Source organism: Cryptomeria japonica, chromosome 4 (assembly GCF_030272615.1).
Source record: "Cryptomeria japonica chromosome 4, Sugi_1.0, whole genome shotgun sequence".
NCBI classification, from domain to species: Eukaryota; Viridiplantae; Streptophyta; class Pinopsida; order Cupressales; family Cupressaceae; genus Cryptomeria; species Cryptomeria japonica.
Window position 1 is genome coordinate 215063456 of NC_081408.1, and position 23771 is coordinate 215087226.

Consider the following 23771-nt stretch of genomic DNA (forward strand, 5'->3'; position numbering starts at 1 on the left):
TTCCAAAAAAAAAAAAAAAAAAAAATGCAAACTAGTTAAGATTTTATGCTATAGTGCAACATTCAATACTTCAGAAAATCATCCATCCTTGTTATTTTTGATTTGTTTGGTTTTGTTTGGCGATGAAGCGTAGTTGTGTGTTGGATGTCATGCTGTTGAGTTTTGCATCTAGTCTTGATGTCTTGAGTGTTTGCAATATTATTTACATACCCCTAGCTGAGTGTGCCTCTTGATGTGAATATAGACAGTGATTCCAAGCCATGGTGGATTAGTGGTAAGAGGATATACATAGACAAATCATGATAGTGACTACGCTAAGTATGTCCTGAATGGATATTTGCTAAGTGTCAGGCGACGGCTGACAGTGTTTGTATGGATAAAATGGCGTGGATATAGATGGAGGAGCCATTCTTTCACAAGAGCGCCTGTTTACCAGGTTTTCACTATTTGTTTTTATTGTACTTTGTTTTTGCTTTTTCTGGATTTTTTGATTTTTTGATTTGTTTTTGGCTTTTTCTGTGCACTAGGCTACTTAAGTATAGTACCTTTTCAGATGGATGTTGTTAGTTGGTTCGTTGAGCACATTGCCTTCAGAATTTGTTAGCTGATAGGCACCTGATCCATAAACTGAGATGATGACATAGGGACCTAACCAGTTAGGCTCAAATTTCCCTTTCTTTTCTCGATCTTGCTGATTTCTTGGATTTTTTTTAAGGACTAGGTCACCAACTTTGAAGTTGCGGGGAATGACTTTGTGATTGTAGCTCCTGCACATGCGTTGCTGATATGCTTTGAGATGAGTATAAGCATGTTGGCATCTTTCATCTAATAGCTCAAGTTCTTGTAGGCGGTTAACTCGATACTCTTCATCTGGGATTAAGCCTTTCAAAGAGACTCTGAGAGATGGGATCTCTACCTCCAGTGGTAAAATAGCCTCTGATCCATATACCAGTGAGTATGGTGTTGCTCCGGTAGGTGTGCAGATGCTGGTCCTGTATGCCCAAAGTGCTGGATTGAGTTGTACATGCCAATCTTTGCCTGCATCATTCACTATTTTCTTGAGGATTTTCAGTATTGTCTTGTTAGATGCTTCCGCTTGACCATTTCTCTGTGGGTAATATGGTGTAGAGAACCTATGTTGGATTTTGAATTTTTCACATAGTTCTTGGACATCTTGATTCTTGAAGGGCCGTCCATTATCTGTAATGATTGAACTTGGAATACCATATCTACAGATCAGATAATTGAGGATAAAAGAGGCAATTTGTTTCCCAGTCACTGTGGTCATGGGAACTGCTTCTATCCATTTGGTAAAGTACTCTATTGCAGTTATAATGAACTTGCATCCATTTGAAGATGAAGGATGAATTTTGCCAATGAGGTCCAGTCCCCACTAACAAAAGGGCCAGGATGTTGTAAATGGCTGCAGTTCTTGTGCTGGTGCATGTATCAGATTACCATGGATTTGGCATTTAGGACATTTCTTGGAAAAGTGATATAAGTCTTTCTCCATTGTAGGCCAGTAGTATCCCATCCTTAGAATCTTTTTAGCAAGAGTAGTGCCACTTGAATGTGTGCCACAAATACCTTCGTGAAGCTCGTGTAAAGCAGAATCGGAATCATTATGATCAAGACAATGAAGAAGAGTACCATCAAGACCTCGATGATATAAAGTATCAGCGGTAAGGGTGTAACGGGCAGCTTGTCAGATACAGTTACGTTTTTGGTTACGGGATTGATCAATGGGTAAGATATTATGCTTGAGATAGTCGTATATTGGTCCATATAACGGAGAATCTGAACCAGTCAAGGCATAGATAACATGGGATTCAGAGTGGTCATAGGCGAGGGAGAACAGTTGCTCTACCAGGAACTCATAACGACTCTATTGCTCTGGAATTTGTAGTAATGAAGCGATAGTAGCCATTGCATCGACTGCTTTGTTGTTCAACCTTGGTATTTGCTCGAAGGTGATATGCACAAAATACTGTTTGAAGTCATCCACCATTCGCTTGTAGGGTAGTAGCTTGTCATCTTTTGTCTGATAGTCATTGTCGATTTGATGTATGACCAGTTGCGAGTCCCCATAGACTTTTAACTCTGTGATTTTCCATTCTATGACCATTTTGATGCCTATGACCAGTGCCTCATATTCAGCTATATTATTGGTGCATGGAAACATAAGCCTATACGATCTTGGTATAGTGTGTCCTTCAGGAGTGATGAATAAATGTCGGCACCTGAACCATGGTGTGTATAGGATCCGTCAAAGTATAGGGTCCAGTGTTTGGTAGAAAGAGAAAGAACATCGCTGTCTGGAAATTCAATCTCCATGATGTGTTTTCTTGGTAGGGGTGCTTCGGCTAACTGATCTGCAATTGCTTGTCCTTTGATGGATCATCTTTTTGTGTATTGGATGTCAAATTCACTGAGAATCATGACCCATTTAGCCAATCGGCTTGTAAGAGCTGCCTTGCTGAGTAGATGTTTGAGAGGATCAATTTTTGCGACCAACTTGATGGTGTGTGCTAGCATATAATGTCGGAACTTCTGAGATGCAAAAACCACTGTTAAGCAAGTCTTTTCAATGAATGTATAGTTGAGTTCATAGCCATTCAATGTTCTACTGATGTAATATATGGTGTGTTCCTTTCCTTGTTGATCTTCTTGTGCCAATAGTGCCCCTAGCGATATGTCTGTGGTTGAGATATATAAAATAAGAGGCTTTCCTGCGACTGGAGGTACTAGAACTGGTGGATTCATCAGGTACTGTTTGATTTGGTAAAAAGATTCTGCACACTTGGCCTCCCATTTGAATGGTACAATTTTGTGTAGTAAATGATTAAATGGTAGACTTTTATCTGCTAGCTGAGCGATGAATCGCCTGATTGATTGAAGTCGTCCTTGTAGAGATTTGAGTTGACTGATATTCTTTGGTGGTGGCATGTCCATTATGGCATGTACCTTTGCTGGATCTACTTCAATACCTTTAGTTGAGACTATGTAGCCTAGTAACTTGCCTGATGTAACCCCGAAGACACACTTCTTAGGGTTAAGCCTAACTTGGAGTTTCTCTAATCGATCAAAGATTTTGGTTAGGATACCAAGATGTTTTGCTCTGGTGAAAGATTTAGCTAGTAAGTCATCCACATAGTCTTCCATAAATGTGTGCATCATGTCATGGAATATTGTGGTCATTGCTCTTTGATAAGTGGCCCCTGCATTCTTTAAGCTGAAAGACATAACATTCCAACAGTACGTTCCCCAAGGACAGGTGAACGCGGTTTTATCTTGATCTTCTGGGGCTATTTTGATTTGATTATAGCCTGAGAAACCGTCCATTAGTGAGAGCATTGCATGGCCTACTGTGAGATCTACAATGATGTCGATACTGGGTAGAGGAAAGTCGTCCTTTGGACAAGCTTTGTTGACATCTCTGAAGTAAGTGCATATTCTGATACTTCCATCTGGTTTTGATACTGGAACGATGTTGGAAATCCACTCTGCATAGTCAATGGGTCGAATGAATCCGACGTCTAATAATTTCTTTAGTTCAGTTTTGACTATGAGTGCCACCTGTGGGTTCATCTTGCGTAGCTTTTGCTTGATGGGCTTAACTCCTGTAGAAATGGATAGATAATGCATGATTAAGTGTGGATCTACTCCGGGCATATCAGCATATGACCAAGCAAAGTTGATTTGCTGTTCCTTAAAGAAGATGATGAATGCCGATCTTTCTTCCTCTGTTAGAGATTCTGCAAGGTGTAGGTTCCTAACAGCTTCTGTGGTACCAATGTTGATGGATTGAGTGGGCTCAATCAATATGGACGATCGCTCATGAAAGTGCTTAGGAAGAGTGTCAAGTCTCCCATCTTTAGGTGCCTTAAAAAGGTTTTCACCCTCAGATACGTCCTTTATTTTTACTTTTTTATGATCTAGAGCTGCCATTGACTTGTTTTCAGCATCAGATCCTTTATTTAGTTCATTTTTGCGACTGAGAGACTTGGCACTCCCTGGTTTGTAGACATCATTATTTTGTTAACTGGTAGAGCCTGTTTCTGGATTTACGGTACATAGGTAGTGGATAATACATTCGTCATTTGGGAAAATTGGTATATCATGGATTTCAGGTTCATCCCAGTCGATAAGGTCAGGAAAGACAAGCGGTAAGGAATCTTTAGGTGGATCAAGTTCGGCTATTGTGAGTGTTAGGACAGAGTTTTCATCGTGATTGTTCTTGGTTTTAAAGAATTTTAGGATTTTGTCGAGATCTTCGATGGTATTATCTTCTACATATACTTGCTCATAATGTTCCTGTTCACTTTCCTTGGCGTCATAGATATTCTATGGTCCAAATTCAAGAGGTCTATCTTCTGTGGTATGTTCTTCTTGGGAAATAGATATAGAATCAGTATCACTAGGGATATCTATAGTAGCATTGGAGCAGGTACCCCATTCATATTCATTGGAATCAGTCTCATAGGCATCATCCCAGATTTTATCTATGCTGTAAACTGGTATGTTGTAGGGTGAAAACAAATCTTTGATAATGGATACCATTTTGATGGTTTTTGTTGATTCTGTGTCAGATCCGTCCTCCACTTTCTGAATTTATTCATAGACTGTGCTTTCTCAGGGAGGAATAACGGTATCTGGAGATAACATGATTTGTTCTTGAGATATTGGTGTCTGAATATGAGCTACTGCTGTAGATAGGGCCTTCTTATGACTTAGAAGTTTCCCCTGATGTAACTTCTGATCTTGACGTTCCCGTGCCTTGCGGATTGTTTCTGCTGATTCAAAGAGTGTTTCCTGCCAGGATTCTTCTTTGTACTTCGTCTTTACTTTCCATTGAGGTTTGGTAAGTAGATGTGGCGGCCGTTTCAATAGGAACGTGAGTTTAGAACCCAATCCTACTTTGTTTCTACTAGGTTGTGAAGGAAGATCTATAGGTTTAGTGACTCCTTTGCATTTGCCAATAGGTCCTTTACCGCCATATCCCATTTGCTTCATGATTAAGTAGCCTTTTCCATACAGGTGTGTTGGTAGAACAATGTCCAGAGCGGCCGCTCTATGATTTTCTTCCTCATCTTTGTATAACCAGCTAAGAACATCTTTGTCCTCTGATTCACGTGCTAGAGCACCCAGTTGGATGAAAGTACCATCAAATTTAGTGATGGCCTGAGTGGCCAGATGTGTTGATGTAGTAGGCAAACCATGCGATCTGGGTGATGTTGGTAATTTGGCCAAACATAAAGGTTCCAAAGAGTATTCTCCCATACCTTGGTCTTTGATTTGCATTTTCTGCTGGAAGTCTCCCCATAATGAGTTGGGCTTTGCTGTTTGTAGATCTGATGTTGAAGATTGCTGCTTTTCTCTATTATGAGGAACCAAACTGTCTTGGGCTACCCCCATTGCGTTGCAATGTTGAAATGGATTGTGATCAGCAGATATGGATATTTCTTGTCCATCATAAGGAAACTTGACACACTGGTGATATGTAGAAGGTACTGCTTGCATTTCATGTATCCAGGGTCATCCTAAAAAAATATTGTAGGTTAGATCAATATCTAAGACTTGACAGATAGTATCTTTTTGTACTGGGCCTACTTGAATAGGTAATATCACTGTGCCTTTAGAGGACCTCTCTTCATCATCATATGCTTTTATGGTAATCTTTTTGCCAGGATCAATAGATTCTTTTGAGAAGCCTAATGCACGGATAAGCTTTAAAGTACATATATTAAGGCCGGCTCCTCCATCTATTAGGACTCTTTTGACTCAGTGTTTGTAAAAAATGACTTCAATATGGAGAGGAGTATTATGTGGATGGATCAAGGAAGCATCGTCATGCTCTGAGAAGGTGAGGTTATGAGGTCCAGTCATATGGGCAACCATGGCTTGAAATCTGTCTGTATCCAGATTTTGAGGTACATTTATTTCCAGTAGTGCTTGTTCCAATATGTCTTTATGCCTTGGTGATAGTTTCAATAATTCCAAGATAGATATCTGAGCTGGAGTCTTGCATAGTTGGCTAACCAAGTCATATTGGATTTTTGGTGTGGTAGTTGTAGGTGTCGTATGTCCCTTCAAGACATATTTCTAAGTTCGGGTTGTGACATTGACAGATTCATGATCACACTGATCTCGGATGGTGATGACATTTACTTGATGATCTTCAGCTGATATGTGGTTGATGGTGTTGTTGTAGATGTGATTAATACGAGCTCCGCGTGTATCATCTGAGGTTGATGCTCCATCTTTGTTGTAATTTGGAAGAGGATTTTTTAAGGCTCCGTGATCACCATTTGTTTTGAGACCATCCACCGTTAAGTCACCTCGATCAATCATGTCCTGCACTATGTGTTTCAATCTCATGCATTCGTTTGTTCTATGACCCTTATTGCGATGGAAATCACAATAGTGCGAATCATTCCACCAAGGTGGTTTGATTGGGGGTTCATAATTGTTGATTGGAGGCAAAGACAAAATCTTGTTTGCCAAAAGTTCTCTGAATGCGGATTCTAAAGATTGTCCCAGTGGTGTGAAGATGCGCTTTTGGAAATTGTTCGTGTTGCGTGAATTGGTGTTAGGTCCTGGATTCATGTTTTTGCTTTGAGTATCATTGGTTTTGTTTCTATTGAGTTGTCCTTGATCAGTGTTTGGTGCATATGTGTTAGCATTTGGTGCAGCATTTTTAAGATTTTTCGTGTTCTAAGGATTTCCAGATAATGCAAGCACTGGTTGCTTAGATTTGGGATCATGTGATTCGTTGTTGCCTTCGTTTCTGTTTCGAGTCCAAAATCGAGATTTGTCAAGGTTGGTGTTGTTATAGTTATTGTAGTTTGATGCATTTGTTCCTTCCTTGTAGAATTTGAGTGTTCCCTTTTTGACACATGCTTCTTCTACTTGAATGCCATTTTCAATCAATTTAGCGAAAGATGGTATGCATTAAAGTTTTAGTCGGTAACTCATCTCGCCATTCAAGTTATCGATGAAGATTTCCATTTTCTCCTTTTCAGGAATATCTCGAGGATATCTGGAGACCATGCGTCGCCAGCGTTGAAAAAATACCATGAATGTTTCGTTGTTCTTTTGTTTGGTATTGCAAACATCTAGCATGGTTATGGCATGTTGGATGTTGTAGGAATAGTGGGTTATGAACTTGTTAACCAATTCATCAAATGATCTGACAGGTGGTGAGATTTTGGATAACCATTCCATGGTTTGCCCTCCCAAGCTTTTGGGGAATAACCTCATTAAATAGGTGTCATCATGAGCAAATTCCAGGCTCAGTGTGCAAAATTCCCGAACATGATCTCAGGGATCACGTTTCCCATCATATTTATCAAATTTGGGAATGTCTGAGTTTGGAGGAAAAGGCACCATGTTCAAGCTTCTGTCAAATGGGTAAGGACATATTTTGTTCAAAGAGTACCGCACTATTGTCCCTTGTTGCATATCCTGTATTTGCCTTTGCAACATTTGCATTTGTTGAGTAAGGGCTGTCAAAGGTATATTGTCTTGTCGAGGAAAAAGTTCTTGCCTTGTATTGGGTCTCAGCTGAAAAGGTGTGGTAAATGGTATATGTTGCTCTGGTGTTTCTAGCTCAGGTATACGCATTTCTGGTATACGTTGTTCTGGAATGTGTTGCTCAAAGTTATGTTGTTCAGGTATGCGAGTTTCTTCTTCTCTGTGTTGTTCTTGATATGCATATTGTCGAGATCCGGTTTGAAAAATGTTTGGGTCGAAATCTTCAGGCAGTTTAACGCCCTTGCTTGTAAGCATCAACAAATATTTTTCTTTGTCATTTTCCATGAGTTTTTCAACAAGTTTTTGGAAGGAGGGGTTTTATTGACATTCCCGAAGAAGGGCTTCAGTAATTTCAGGTTCTTCTACGAGTCGAGCTTCAAAAGGATTTGATAATCTTCGATTCATACTTGACTCTGCGTGTGTCTCACTTTGTTTGTCTCATTGAGAGCGAGTAACAAGCATTTTAGTAAAAACTTTCAGTGATGAAAGGGACAAAAGCCTCTTCGATGTGTTGCTTGGGTGTTGGTGGTTCTAATCAAGATGTGTTATATGTGATGCACTCGTCGGGCAAGAATGCTGGATTGATCTTTCCTCCACGGTTTATGTTTTGATTAAAAGCAGACTTTTGACAGTATGCTCTTGTCTTCAAAGGTTCTTTATCAAATTCGCTAGATTTGTTTTGGATATAACGTTTGACGTGATGAAGGAATACCCGATGCGATTTGAAGAGTTGATGATTGATGTATAAAAACTTATTTCTCTTGATGAATTTGGAAAAACTAGGTTGTTGTTTCTTCAACGTGATGTTACGATAGAGGTTCTTTCTTCTCAGAATAAGGGGATTAGTCATGCATGAGTGATTAATGGTTTCCTTTGATTTGTTTGGATTTAGTTGATTCTTGTTTTGAAAAATTTCAAATCTTACTTTATCAGAGTGAAGGTTTAGATGCCCCTTCAAGACAAAGCGTGTCAAATGATATGGATAAAAGCTTCCTGATCTGGAAACTGGATTTGACAATTTGAAAATCTTAAACACGTGTTTTTGAGATAAAAATCCGTAAGATGGTAAAGGATTCTGTTGATACTGATGATGAAATTTCTGGATTATGATAGGAGAGACGTCCTCTATTGTGCGATTTGTTTAAGATTCCAACAACCGTGTTTTGACACAAATTTTGCTCAAGAAATAGTTTTTAATGATTTGTTTTTTGTCACTCTGGTTTGATGAAAAATGATGTTTGATGAAAGAGGCTTCTAAAAGGTTTTTGAAAATTTCAAAATTTTCTCGGTTTTTGCTCTCTGTTTTTCGGCCTTGGATCACGCGCTAGAACAGAGTCTACATGCGCTACTGAATTTACTTGATGCGCTAAAATAATAAGCACACGTGCTAAGCTGCCCCTAGATACGCGCTAAAGTTTGGACTTTCTGAAATGGCGGTCTAACAGTTAAAAAAGTTTATGCACTATCCTGGGTCTTCGACGCGCTAACTGTTCGATCTTATGCGCTAATGTTTCTATACCAAGCGCTAGGCTGTTTCTTCCATGCGCTAGAGTTCAGACTGTTGAAAATTGCTGTCGAATTTATTTGGAAAAGCTACGCGCTATACTGGGCTTGTTACGCGCTAACTTTTAAACTTTATGCGCTAATTCTTGGTTCCTACGTGCTAAGCTGTTGCTGCCACGCGCTAGACTGTTGTTGGGATGTGCTAAAGAACTTTACACTGTTTTGGACTAACGCGCTAACTTGAGGTTTGAATGCGCTAACAGATGTTCTCCACGTGCTAAGAAGTTTCTCTTATGCGCTAGACTGCATTGATTTTTCTTTTATTTCGATTTTTGTTGATTTTGAAAGTTTTTGTGGATTTTTCAAGCTTGATGGATGATTTTCTGAAATAATAAATGCAAGCACAGCACAAAAAGTACAACCATTTTGCCTAATCTAACAAAAAGTGTATGTTCTTGCGAGGATGTGTTCAAATCCCCAATGTTTTAACAGGTTTGGATACAATTAAGACACTTCAGAAAGACTCTTTAGTCAAGGGTCATAAATAACATCATAGCCTACTAGTCTCGATACTCCGTCAGCTCAAACAGCCGTGTCACCCCCTAGAGGGCACCCATTTTTTTGTCTTTTGCCAGAAATTAACTCAAAGTGAATCGCTTCACAGTTGAGTAGTTATCTGGGAGATATATGGTGAGTAATCTTGGGGGCGGATTCTTCCCCACCCTTGCACTATGATGTTATAAATGTCTGGTTACTGACTCAGTTCAAAGCTTCTAATTCTATGGTTCGTAATCAGGCTTCCCGTTCGGCCGTCAGTGATAAACTCCCTTAGGAGGCTTCCCAACCTTTAGAACAAAGGCTTTACGTATCTCAAAGATACTGGGGGAACGCTAATCACTGCGCGCAACCGTTGAAAAGGACTTTCGTCACTTTCTACATTTGATTATAGTGGGTTGGAATTCTTGGTGTCAAAGCCATTCCCCACTTAGGTCATTCCCTTCACACCGACCATAAATGGCTTTAAGAGTTGATTGCAACTCCTCGGGAAGGCGAGCCTGCTAAAGGTTTTAATGCTTGAATTACCGAAAGCTGTAAGAGTGGTCTGGATTTTTGATCACCCACTTAAGGGGAGAGCATATTCCTTCCACTTTCGAGACAAAGCAATCAATTGGGTTTATTTTATCCTTTTAAATCAGTGATTTGCTAAAATCTAAGCGGAGATGTTGCTCCACAAAAACATGGTGTTCATTTTACCTTAAAAGAATGATTTTCTGATCTGTGAAAAGGAAATGGTCAACAAAGCAAAATTTCCGATTCGGAGGTCAACAAAAGAAATCATTTTTAAAATAAAATTCCTCGCTCTACTTGCAAGAAACCGTTAGAATCCTGCAAGCAAAAGAAAAAAGAAAATGTTAGATGATCTGGGGGACTTTTACAAGTCTAAAATTTCAGTTCGATTACAATAAAATTTTAGTCCTCTGTCTGTGATGTGCTACAGAATGGAATGCATGTGCTACAATAAAAACTAGATGCGCTACACTGATGTTCCTGTAGCATCGTAAATTGTACGCACTTGCTAGGGTGGTACAATTTCACACCTAGTTTAGCACCCGCCTTGGCGCATTTTGCATCTTGCATTGCATTTCCCCTTTAGCACTTAATTAATTAAATTAATTAGGTCTAGGGTTCTATTTTATCATCTCCCATATCATAAAGTTGGCCCCTTTTCATTAAAGTGTGCCCCTTTCATTTTATTCCTCCAATACATCATTTAATCAAAAACCCTAATTAGGTCCTATTTTGAACTTGGGGGCTTGATTTCGGGGGTCAAAACATCTCGAAATCAGCTGTAACTTTGGGATTCGCTCTAAAATCATCATATCTGACGGCCCTGAAAATTTGGTGAAAAGTTGTCGGGACCATGGCGCCCGACGTGCACATGGTCCTGGACATTTTTCCCGAAATTTTAGGAGCACGACCCAATCATAAAATAAAGCTTAACCCCAAGATATTGGGGGGAGATTCAATCTCTAGGTCAACCAAAAGATGAAATTAAGACCTAGGGTTTCATATATAAGAGCTCTCTTTCTTCATTGGAAAGGATGAGAATTTTGGTTTTCAAGGGCCTTCTATGCAGCGAAAGAGCAGATCTTTGAAGACTTCAACAACATTCAACATCCATCCATCAAGCATCTATCAATTTCATTCATCCATTTAGGGCTTTGAAGGCATTGAAGAACAATAAGGGATCACCGACTGAAGATTGGCTTGTACCCCTCCCTTGGGGTTAGGTATGATTTCATGTTGTTTTCATGTCTTTGCATAAGCTTCATCATATCATTTGTATTCATGCTTTAGATCACTTTGCATCTTGATTTGGAGCATTTACATTATCATTTACAAGCAATTAGGGTTTACTTTCTAGGTTGCTCTAGTTTGCTTACTTGCATTTTAGGATCTTGCACACACACGAGGTCTGCACACACAACTTTTACTATACAACTTGGCTATTCGTGGAGGTGGAAATCACCAAAGTGGGGGTTTGACTAAGGCAAAACCCTATATAGCCGCCCACCATACCTTTTCAGATATAAGTGCAGGTTTCAGGATTTGGACGACGCCGCAAGTTGCAGATCTGACGGAAGCAGACAGAGACTGAACTTCACACCAAATTGCAGAGCAAAAGACCAGGATAGGGGCGCTAGGCGCCCTGGTCCCTGGGATAGGGGCGCTGGGCACCCTGGTCCTTATGTTAGACAACAAGTTTCAGACAGCTTTTCAGGTGGCAGAACAACAGTTTCAGGAGAAGTTTCAAGGGCAGTATCAGGACAAGGGCGCCTGCGCCCCCATCCTGAACATTTTCACTCAAATTTTAACTCTGGGTACGCATCTACATTCTTGTCTTGTCCTTGTGTTTATAGCTTTCCATTATTTAATCTTAATTCTGCAATCTTGTTACTAGTTCATACTTACACTTTAGGGTTAATAGTTGAACTTGCATCATTCTATCTGTAGACACCTAAAAATGGTCAATGCTTGCGGAGTCATACTTTAACATTTGTGCATTGCCTCATTTTAGGTTTTTGCGTCGCATTAACATTCCTCCTATGTCACGCACTTGGTCTTTATCATTTGCGAACATCAAGTCATTCTTCTACATTCTTCATTTATCTCGCTCTCGAATTTGGTCTTGTCAACAACACTATCCACTCATGATTTTAATCGATCTTATCCTATTGCATCAATGTGTATGCTTATTTGTCATCATTTTGGACATCGTCAATCCTAATTAGGGTTTTGTCCTCCTATCAATCTTGCGATCAATTTGTCATCGATCGTTGTCCTCTTATCAATCTTGTCATCTGGCGATCGATTTATCATCAATCCTTCAATCTTGTCCTCTTAACGATTGATTTGTCATTGGTCGTTGTCATGTTCGATCTTGTCATTTCGTGATCAATTTGTCATTGATCGTGGTCATTCTCAATATCGTCGTTTTGCAATCTATTTTGTCATCGATTCTTGTCCTCTTGTCAATCTTGTCATTTGGCGATCGATTTGTCATCGATCGTTGTCTGTCTCAAATATGTCAATTTGGATCAATTTGTCATTGTTCCTCATCAATTGGCGCATTTTCTCAATCAAATCATTTATCACATTGGTCATTTATCAATCCAAAATCAAATCGAATTGAGTCAATTATCTTTCATCAAGACCTAATTCATCTTCTAGGGTTTCGTGATTTAATCATTTAACCTTGTGTGTGTCATTTCTTCCTTTAGGATTAATAAATTATTTATTTATCCTAAGTCCTCTCATTGCAATTAAATGTTCATTTAATTGGCTAATTATTCCTCTTTGTGAATTAATTAATAAATGACAAATTATTAATTAATTTACCTAATTCCTAATTTCCTCATTTCCTAATTTCCTAATTTTCTAATTCCTAATTTCAATTTCCTCCTATTTCTCTCCTAAATTCATGGAAATGACATAGAAATTTGTCATAATTTGTCATAATTGACAATCAATCAATTCTTGACATAGAAATTTGTCATAAATTCTTGACATAGAATTTGTCATAAATTGTCATAAATCTTTGCATAGCAATTTGTCATAGACATGTCATAATTTTGCTATTCTTGATTTGAATTTCCATTCGAATCACTATCATGCTAATTTGTTCATCTCTCCAATTCTTCTATAAATTGGATGATCTTCATCAATCAAGGCTAATTGGTAATTGATAATCAGGCTATCGAATCTAAGCTTCTAGTACTCTTGATCAAAAATCCCGTCTACTTGCTTTCAATTGTGTGTGCACTTGTAGGTGAGATCCACAACCATTTGAAGAGGAAAGAAGAACAATGGAGCCGCATGGAAGGAGCATTCAAATCGTCATCTGGTTTGCACAATCATTAGTTTTGTATGCTTTGTTTTCATGTCTCTATTGAATGTGTCTTAGGATAGATTCATTGCAATGAATGCATTTGTGATTGAGCTATTACGTTTTATCTTGTTTGTGATGATTTATGAATTCCTAACGTACATTAATTGGTGAACCCGATGTGAACACTAACCATCTAACCCTTTTACTATGTTTTGGAGTGCTTTCAAGTTGATTTTGTAGGCCAAAAACCCAAAAACAGGGTCGTGCAGGGTATTCTGGAGACTCCTGCGCCTGTGTGAAGCAACCTGCGCCTGTGTTGAGCATTCTGCGCTTGTGTAGGTGACATTCTGTGCTTGTGTCCTGCATTCTGCGCCTGTGTCATGGGTTCTGCGCCTGTGTAAAGTCCAGAACAGAGGTAAAAAATGTAGTGTTTACTTGAAATTTGTTGTGTTTTTGCATTCTGTTTTCTGTGCTTTGGATTTTAGTACTAATTATCTATGTAGAATCTTGGCATACGCATGGCAAAGACAATAAATCAAACTACTAACATGCTTTGTGTAGATTCGAAAGTCAAAGAATAAGCGTATCAAACTCCTAACTTGGGTTTTTGCAGGTTGCCTTGGAGAAACAATCAAACTTTGTGTTTGCATTTAATTTTTAGGCACCTAGTAATTTCTAAGTAGGTTGGAATGAATATTTGTTTGCTTTGATTGTTGAGTATGACATTGGAGTAGGAGAGTATGCTCTCATCCTTCTTAGGGTGATCAGAAATCCAGATCTTCGATACCATGCTTGTATTGTTGATTGTGTGTCACATTTAGAGGGCCTGCCTTCCCGACCACTTTGCTTTTGCAAGCAAGTGATAGTCGTGAGAAGGGGACAACCCAAAGTGAGTACGGCTAGAATTCCTTGGCATTCTAAAAAAATACTCGATGAGCGAAAGCTTTGAAGGAAGTGTTACGTGGGAATTGTAGTTACTTGGGAAGTGATGACCCTTGGACTCTTTCTCATATCAACATCTAAGTAGGGCCTCTTGGTCTAAATCATGCTTGCATGACTACATTTGTTTGGTATCTTGATGGGCTTAATGTCTCAATCACGCTTGCGTGACATCAAGGAGTAATGCTTAACAGAAATCCTTACTAAACACCTTGTTTTTAGAGGCCAAAAACCCTTCTAGTTGCTTGAGAAGGACAAATTCGGATACTTGGAAGAGATACTAAGTTCGCCATGGGGAGATTTCCATGGGGACTGATGCTTGGCTGCCCTGAGAAGTGAGTTCCGTGGAGGGGAGCCCGTGGGGTCAAGCATCTATGTATTCTCCTTGAATCCCATAATGAGTCTACCTCTCAAGTACCTAATGTCTTTGCCTACCATAAGAAATGTGGAAATGAGCATGATTGTCTTGAGTCTAAGTTGTAATATCTTGTATTATTTGCTTGTCAAAAGTTGAATTGCATCCCATTTCAAAAAGCAAGGCAAATTGATCTAACATAAGATTAAACACAAGAGACATTCATCCAACGAAAATTTCAACAAGGTTCAAAACACATCTTCCAATATGATGATCAAACATTGTTCCAAATCTTGTCTTAACATTCATGTTACTTTCATTTAGGTTCATCCTAGGTTGCATTTTGCAAAAGTCATTGTCAAGTACCAAGGTTAGGTTTCACCTAAGTCATACTCTTTTCAATAAGGGTTATCCATTTGCATATGTCCTCTTACACTAAAGTCATACCATTGTCATTCATATTTGCATACCCTAAGTCTCGTCATTCAGCTTAAGTCATTATCATATCATAGTGTAGCGTCCTAAAATTGCGACACTTGCAATTTCGACTACATTTTGGTCTTCACGATGGCGACGTAACATGCAACCTGAATGGAGACCCCGAAACCTGATTATGACACTGAAAACTGCATTTTCTTGCACCCTGGCCTGAACCTCCTTTGTACCCTGCTGTCCCGGGAGGTGGGACCAGAGTGCCCAGTGCCCCGGTCCTTCAGGACTAGGGTTCCCAGCGCCCTGGTCCCCCAGGACCATGGTGCCCAGCGCCCTGGTCCCTGGGTCCTATTTTGGGCCCGGTCTCTTTTGGACTTCGGGTCTTTATGTTTGCAAATTGGAAAATTATCTTTCCTGGTCAGCCTAAAGTCGGGAAAATCAGTCTATCAGCCCTAAATGACAAGTATATAAACTACATTTTCCTCTCTCATTTGGGAGATACATACATGATGGAAAAAAGCGTGGAAACTATACTCAAGCATTCAAGCATTCAAGCATTCCTTCAAGCAATTGATCATTTCAAGTCTCCATTCAAGGCTAAGTGTTGCATTCAAGACAAGGATTCAACCATTGAAGAGGAGATCACTTACAACCTACTACTACAACATACAACATACAACATCTATACCTTCGCACATAAGGATACAAACATCCTTACAACAAGGTATTAGTACTTGTTTTACATTACAAACATTTACATTTACAGCATTGCTCATTTCTTGGTTAATTCCAAAACCGGGGTTTGACCTAAAGGCAAACCCCTAATCCCTAACCCCCCAATCATCTTCACTTTTCTATGTGTAGGTTGCAGGTACGCGGCTGAAATTGAAGATCTGGAATCCTTGTGCAGAGACGAACAGATCCCCCTTCGTTTCGCGGATTTTTCGGAGGACCGTGGCGCTCGAGCGCCATCGTCCCGACAACTTTCGCTCAAATTTACAGGACAGCGCCGTATCAACATTTTACTGCTAATTCCAGGTCCGCAGCTTCATACTGTATTCCTATCTCAGTTTATAAGCGAATCTTTCTCACTTTCTATGCATTCCTAGCTTAATTCTTCTATGCACATTCTTTACAAAATAGGGTAGCCTTGTTGTCATAACCCTTGAAACTCATTTAGCATCCAATCTTGCATTGCGTGGGATTGGATCTTGTGGGTTTCAACCCCTCTTTTGAATGTAAAGTCTCTCCCCTAAGTGAAAACCATCAACCCTAGAGTGAATCTCCCTTCTCTCTCCTTGGAGTTGGAAGAGGAGAGAGCAACTAGGGTTCGATCGCGATTTTCCGCTTTACATTTTGGTGAACCCGACGTGAGCATCCTTTCTGATTATTCATGGTTAGATCTAAAAATTGGATTCCTTGATTACATTTCCATGTTTGATCTTTTGCAAATTTTAGAGGTTGATTGCATAAAAACCCTAAATTTTCTTTTTAGTAATTAAGCTTGTGAAATGTCTAAATGTTAATGCTTGTTTCAGATCTGCCCTTCTATTACAAATTACCAATTCATATTTGTGCTTTAATTTTGAAAATTAAGTGGTTAAGTGTCAAAACCCTAATTTTTGAAACCCTCTTGATTCAACCTTTGTCCGACAATTTCACTGATCAAAACATCTCCAAATCAGCTGTAACTTTGGATTCCGCAATAAAATCACAATATCTTTCATCCCTGAAAATTTGGAAAAAAGTTGCGAGGACCGTGTGCACTCCGAGCGCCATCGTCCCTGACATTTTTTTCGAAATTTCGGGAGCTAGATCTTACTGTATTTTTCTGCTAAAATCCAGAATTTTGGCTGATTTTATCAATTATAACACTTTCAAAATTACAGTCAAAGTTGGTCTAGGGATTGCTTGGATTAACGCTTCTAATCATTAAAAAATCATCGAAATTGAAATTTTGTGTCAAAATTGTGTTCTTACTGTCCTAAATCTGAAAAGTGTGTTTGCATTCATTCGAAATTTCAGTGCTTTATTCAAATTCTTACAATTTGTGACTTTTGAAATTAAGTGCTTAATTACAACAACTTTAATTTCTGCTTTCAAAATTGAATTTTGCGTGAAATTGAGTCAATTTTTAAAATTCAAAATTTGCATTACTCTTGACATTCCCTTTAAAATCATAAAATTCAAAATTTCAGTTTCCCTCTCTTTTTCAAAATTCAAATTTTTGAATTTTTCGACAATCTTGGTAGGGTTCAATTTCAAGATTGCAACTTTAATTTGGCCTATCTACAGATCGTAAAACCACTCAATTTTTTAAGATTAGCTCTAAAATCATCATAACTTTCATCCCTGCAAATTTCAAAAAAAGTTGCCAGGACCGTGTGCACTCCGAAGCACCACGGTCCTTGACATTTTTTCTGAAATTTCGGGAGATTGTCCTGATTGTATTTAACAGCTTAAATCTGGAAGATTGGCTGATTTTACTGAAAATTGCTACCTCTAAATTCAAAACTTTCTCTCTCTCTCTAGTGCATGAGTTTTACAACAATAAGCCCTACTTACACTATTCCCGTTAGACGAAGCCGTAGAATTAAGTCTTTCCGAGGTTTAATTACTGAGGAGATGGAACCTAATTTGAATGGCCTTTTTAACGAGGATATGGGTAATTCCTCTAATCCTCTTAATGATGAAGAAGCTCTCCATGAGGTTTCTGTAGAACAACTTTCGAAATTGGATAACCAATTTGACGATTTTCGACAATGGATGTCTCAAGAATACCCCGATAGTCAAGCTCTTCCTTTAATTGAGGGCCTAAAATGTATGCTTCAAAGTGATAAGAATGGAATTGATATTTTGCATGGTATTGCACACATTGTGGATTCGAATGTGATGTCTATGAAGAGTTGTGCTGAAAATTTGGGTTATACACAACCTCCTACTCAAGTCAATCATTCTATTCCTTTGATGACTTCTATTGCTAGCATACCTACCTTTACATCAAACATAATGGCTACTTCTACACAAGACATTCCTCCTATGATCACCAGTCAGGGGGGCAATCCCTCTTCTTCAATTAACCCTCTTCCTTCATTCAATCCAACTTCTTCATTCATTCCTTCAATGAGTGTTCCTATTACATCTCCGCAAATGAACATGACGCAAGGGGGCAATTCATTCAATCATTCCATTCCTCCTTGTAGTGTTCCTCCTGTCCAATCATCTCCTATGACTAATTATCATAGGGTCCCACCACCTTACTCTTTACCTTCTTTCAATAACATAACACCTCCATCACAATCTAACACGTCTAATATGAACTCTTCGACTGAAGCGACCATTAATAATCTTGCACAAATTGTCTCTTCTTTACAGCAACAAATTGCTTCTATGAATCAATCTAAGTTTAGTGTGCCCACATTTGATGTTGCGAGCCCACTTTCTCTTGACATTGTTAGAGCTATTCCTCCTAAACATGTTGAAATTCCGCATTTGGAGCTTTATAATGGTAAAGGTGATCCTCTAACACATGTTAAGACTTTTCAAACAATTTGTACCGATTTTGCTTATGACCAAAGGTTGCTTGCAAAATTGTTTACTAGAACATTAAGAGACAAAGCCCTACAATGGTATTGCTCGTTGCCTTCCTATTCTATTACTTCTTTCGAACAACTTGCAAATGCTTTCATTCAACAATTTCAAAACAATATAAGTCCTAAAGTTACTTTGATTGATTTAATGCATTGTAAACAAGGTGTTAAAGAAAAAGTGACTGATTTTATTGGTAGATATAAGCATTTGTATGCTCAAATTTCTTTTCCAGTGCCTGACAATGATATTCAAAGAATCTTTATTTCTAATTTACAAAAAGACATTCGAGACAAACTTCTGTTTTCTGAGTTTACTTCTTTCCAACAGTTGTGTGCAACTCTTCACAATTATCAACTGACTGTGAGTCAAATGGAACAATCACATCCTATGGCTCTGAGTGATAAGGGTGATAGCAATCAACAACCATTTGGGAAGTTTAAACCGAACAAAGATTCCATCAAATTCAATGAAAACATCATCAACAACAATGTGAATGCAGCATCAGGTGTGCCTCCTATTTCTAAATTTTTCAAGAAAGAAAGAAAGTATACTCCTTTGAATGAATCATTGCATAGTATTATGAATAAGTTATTGGAACAAAATGTGCTTACTCTTCCTCCTATAAGGCAAATTGATCCTGCAAAGATTACTTCACCTTATTTTGATAACAAAGCTTTTTGTCAATTTCATCGTCAGCTTGGGCATGATACTGAAAAATGTTTTTCTTTAAAGGGTAAAATTCAAGATTTGATTGATAATAATACTATTTCTGTTTCTGGAGTGAATGATAAAGGCAATACATCTGTAGCTCCTCCTAATCAAAATCTTCAGATTTTCACTGATCCATTACCTTCTCATACCTCTAATGCGATTGAGACTAATGATTCCTCTCTTTCATCTGATGGTCTTGTGTCTATGACTCCGAATGTGATTAACTTTGTAGAGCAGCAAGAAAACCCTAAAGAACCTTCCATCACATTTGATTCCAGTGAAACCATTAGGGCACCTGATGGTCCTTTATATATAGTTGCAAAAGTCAAGAATACACCTTGCCGTGGAGTGCTTATTGATCCTTCGTGCATGGTTAATGTTATTACTGAAGAATTTCTTTTTACTTTGCAATTGAATCAAGTGATATATGACAAAACAAATGTGATTGTGAAACTATTTGATGCATTTTCTTCTCCTGCAATTGGTTCTATTACATTGCCTATTGAGGTCCATAACAAATCCCTTGATGTGAATTTTGCTATTATTCCATCTTCCGAACAATTTCGTGTGAAGCTTGGCTATCCTTGGCTATCTTCCATGAAAGCTATTGCTTCTTCTATTCACAAGTGTTTGAAATTTCCCCATAATGGTGAAGTTGTTACTGTCAATCATAGTCTCTTTAAACCAGCTGAAAGAACTTCTAGCGTTCCTATTGATTACTTTTGGCCTAAACAATTCCAATCTCTTCCTCCGCGAAGTGATCATCTTTTCAAATCTTATCAAAAGTGGAAAACAGATATGATCCTATCTCTAAGTGAACCTAGAACACCCAAACTTGACATTCCTTTCATTCTTGAGAAGGAAGTTCTTCCTTTGAAAGATAAAACTAATGTCTTTCCTCAAGAAGATTCCCAACCCATCCCTATGGATGTGACTATGTCTATATCTAATAAACTTCCTAAAAGTAGACCTATACCTCCTCATCATGATGGACTTGGTCTTCTTCCTAAACCAAATATTCCTCCTTTGTATGGAGCAGTCCCTCCTCCTTCTTTTTATAGAGAGAAGAGACCTTCTTCTTCTCCTATTATCCAGCCTAAGAGACCACAACCTAAACACCCAAGTGATAAGGATGAGAATATTCCTCCTCCTCAATCTTCTTCACTTCCTACTAAGACTAGACGAAATCATTCTGCATGTGAACGCCGACGAAAGCGTCGTCTTAGAGCTCAAACAGCTGCTTCTCAAACTTTGCAATCTCCAAAAACACCTTCAACAAGCATTATTCCATTTTCTCCAAAATCTCCAAAACATAAGATGCATGATGGTCTTGATCCTGTACGAATTAAAGACCCTATTTTTATAAATCTTGATGATGCTATAGATGAAAATGTTATTCATGATGAAAATGTTACTCCTGTTCATTCTGATAGTGAATATGAACTTGTTGATATTGATAACCATTTATCTAATGAATTTTCTAAAGCACTTATCCTAGCTCCTAGATAAGAACAACGTGGCTTGGAACATGAACATAGCCCTTTTTTGGATCTTGTGATAGCTCCATCTGCTGTGTTGAATGTTCCTCCTCTAGCATGTTCCCTGCCTTCCCAAAACATTGATCAGCAAGATCGGGGGGTAGATGACGTGCTAGACTAGTTACATTAGCATAGCAGATTCTCTCGTCCTCTCTTGTGTTACTTCTTCTATATGTTACTCTCATTCTTCTATTTGTTGTCCTTGGTGTTGCCTACTTGAGGACGATGCAAAGCATTGAGATCTCTCGATCTCTCTCATGTTGACTCAAAAGACACATGTGTTCCCTTCTTCTAGGTGACCTTCCTTGATTGGGGAATGAAGAACAATTATGCATACATACATATGATATATATACATGAATTATCATACAGCATACTGACCCCAAGGAAAGCGAAGTCACCTTGTGCTTTGTGTTTTGTGTCTATTATCCTTGGGTTTATCTCACACTTGGGGGCTAAATCCTTGTGATAACGTGCTCCTTTCCCTTCTCATTTTCTTATATGTATCACTACCTTAAAGAAATCACCCCCGATGAGGCGTGTGCGATTGCTTTAACGTAGGGGGGCATACATCCCGTTCATATCTTTTCAAGATACTTGAAAATTTCTTGACAAATTTAGCTTTGCCTTGAAAATTTTCGGTATTTCTCTTGCATGACTCATAGTGAGGGAACCTTACTACTGATAGTCATGGTTCTCCCTCCTGATCTTCCCTTTTACTTTGTCAATCGAAGTCGTAAGATCCTTAGTCCACTGGGGGCTTGGTGTATCTTGCCTCCTTGACGTGGTGAAAGTCTTTCAATGTTGTTTCCTTGTACTTTACCGGAAGTATGAGCATACATACTCCCGCTAAAGTGGGGGCTAAATGTAGTGTCCTAAAATTGTGACACTTGCAATTTCGACTGCATTTCGGTCTTCACGATGGCGACGCAACACGCAACCTGAATGGAGACCCTAAAACCTGATTATGACACTGAAAACTGCATTTTCTTGCACCCTGGCCTGAACCTCCTTTGCACCCTGCTGTCCCGGGAGGTGGGACCAGAGCGCCCAGCGCCCTGGTCCCTGGGTCCTATTTTGGGCCCGGTCTCTTTTGGACTTCAGGTCTTTATGTTTGCAAATTGGAAAATTATCTTTCCTGGTTGGCCTAAGGTCGAGAAAATCAGTCTATCAGCCCTAAATGACAAGTATATAAACTACATTTTCCTCTCTCATTTGGGAGATACATACATGATGGAAAAAAGCGTGGAAACTATACTCAAGCATTCAAGCATTCAAGCATTCCTTCAAGCAATTGATCATTTCAAGTCTCCATTCAAGGCTAAGTGTTGCATTCAAGACAAGGATTCAACCATTGAAGAGGAGATCACTTACAACCTACTACTACAACATACAACATACAACATCTATACCTTCGCACATAAGGATACAAACATCCTTACAACAAGGTATTAGTACTTGTTTTACATTACAAACATTTACATTTACAACATTGCTCATTTCTTGGTTAATTCCAAAACCGGGGTTTGACCTAAAGGCAAACCCCTAATCCCTAACCCCCCAATCATCTTCGCTTTTCTGTGTGTAGGTTGCAGGTACGCGGCTGAAATTGAAGATCTGGAATCCTTGTGCAGAGACGAACAGATCCCCCTTCGTTTTGCGGATTTTTCGGAGGACCGTGGCACTCAGGCGCCATCGTCCCGACAACTTTCGCTCAAATTTACAGGACAGCGCCGTATCGACATTTTACTACTAATTCCAGGTCCGTAGCTTCATACTGTATTCCTATCTCAGTTTATAAGAGAATCTTTCTCACTTTCTATGCATTCCTAGCTTAATTCTTCTATGCACATTCTTTACAAAAGAGGGTAGCCTTGTTTTCATAACCCTTGAAACTCATTTAGCATCCAATCTTGCATTGCGTGGGATTGGATCTTGTGGGTTTCAACCCCTCTTTTGAATGTAAAGTCTCTCCCCTAAGTGAAAACCATCAACCCTAGAGTGAATCTCCCTTCTCTCTCCTTGGAGTTGGAAGAGGGGAGAGCAACTAGGGTTCGATCGCGATTTTCCGCTTTACACATAGTAATTGTCCTTTTGCATATAGTACCAAAGTTATGTTTTGTCATACTTGAGTAATCCTAATCTTTGAAAAACCCTAAGTCATTGTTAAGAAGTCTAGACCTTATCAAATCTTTTGTCCTTTTGTCATCAATATCATTTGGTCACACCTAGCTTAGTATCCAAGCATATAGGGGAGACTTTGTCATTTGTCCTTTTGTCACTTACGTCCTTTTGTCCTTTAAGGTCTAGATATCATTCCAATTTCCTAAGGGTCCCTCTCTTAGATTTGCATTTCAAAAGTTTGTCAAAATCTTCAAAAATAACCAAAAACATAGATTGCATTTTCATCTATTTAGTTTGCATTTAGTTGGATATCATATATTATCCTTGAAAAATTCCAAAAACATTGCATTTGCATAAGTGACATGCCTGTTGAGACAAGGTCAAAGTCTAAAAAGATGGGCAAACCAATGTATCAACCCATGGATGACATAGCAAATTCGTAGTTTCAAACCAGTCAAACTGTACAAATTGAAGGTTCCTCAAACACATCTCTACCACCATATGGAACGGTTCAACTTGGGCCACCTCCATTATATGAACCAGTATTTGTACCTATGAAACCAGGACATGGGAGTGTTCCACCAACTCCAAGAGGAAGTGCGTCTTTCAATTTTAATCAACCACACCTGCAACATGACATTCAAAATCAAACATT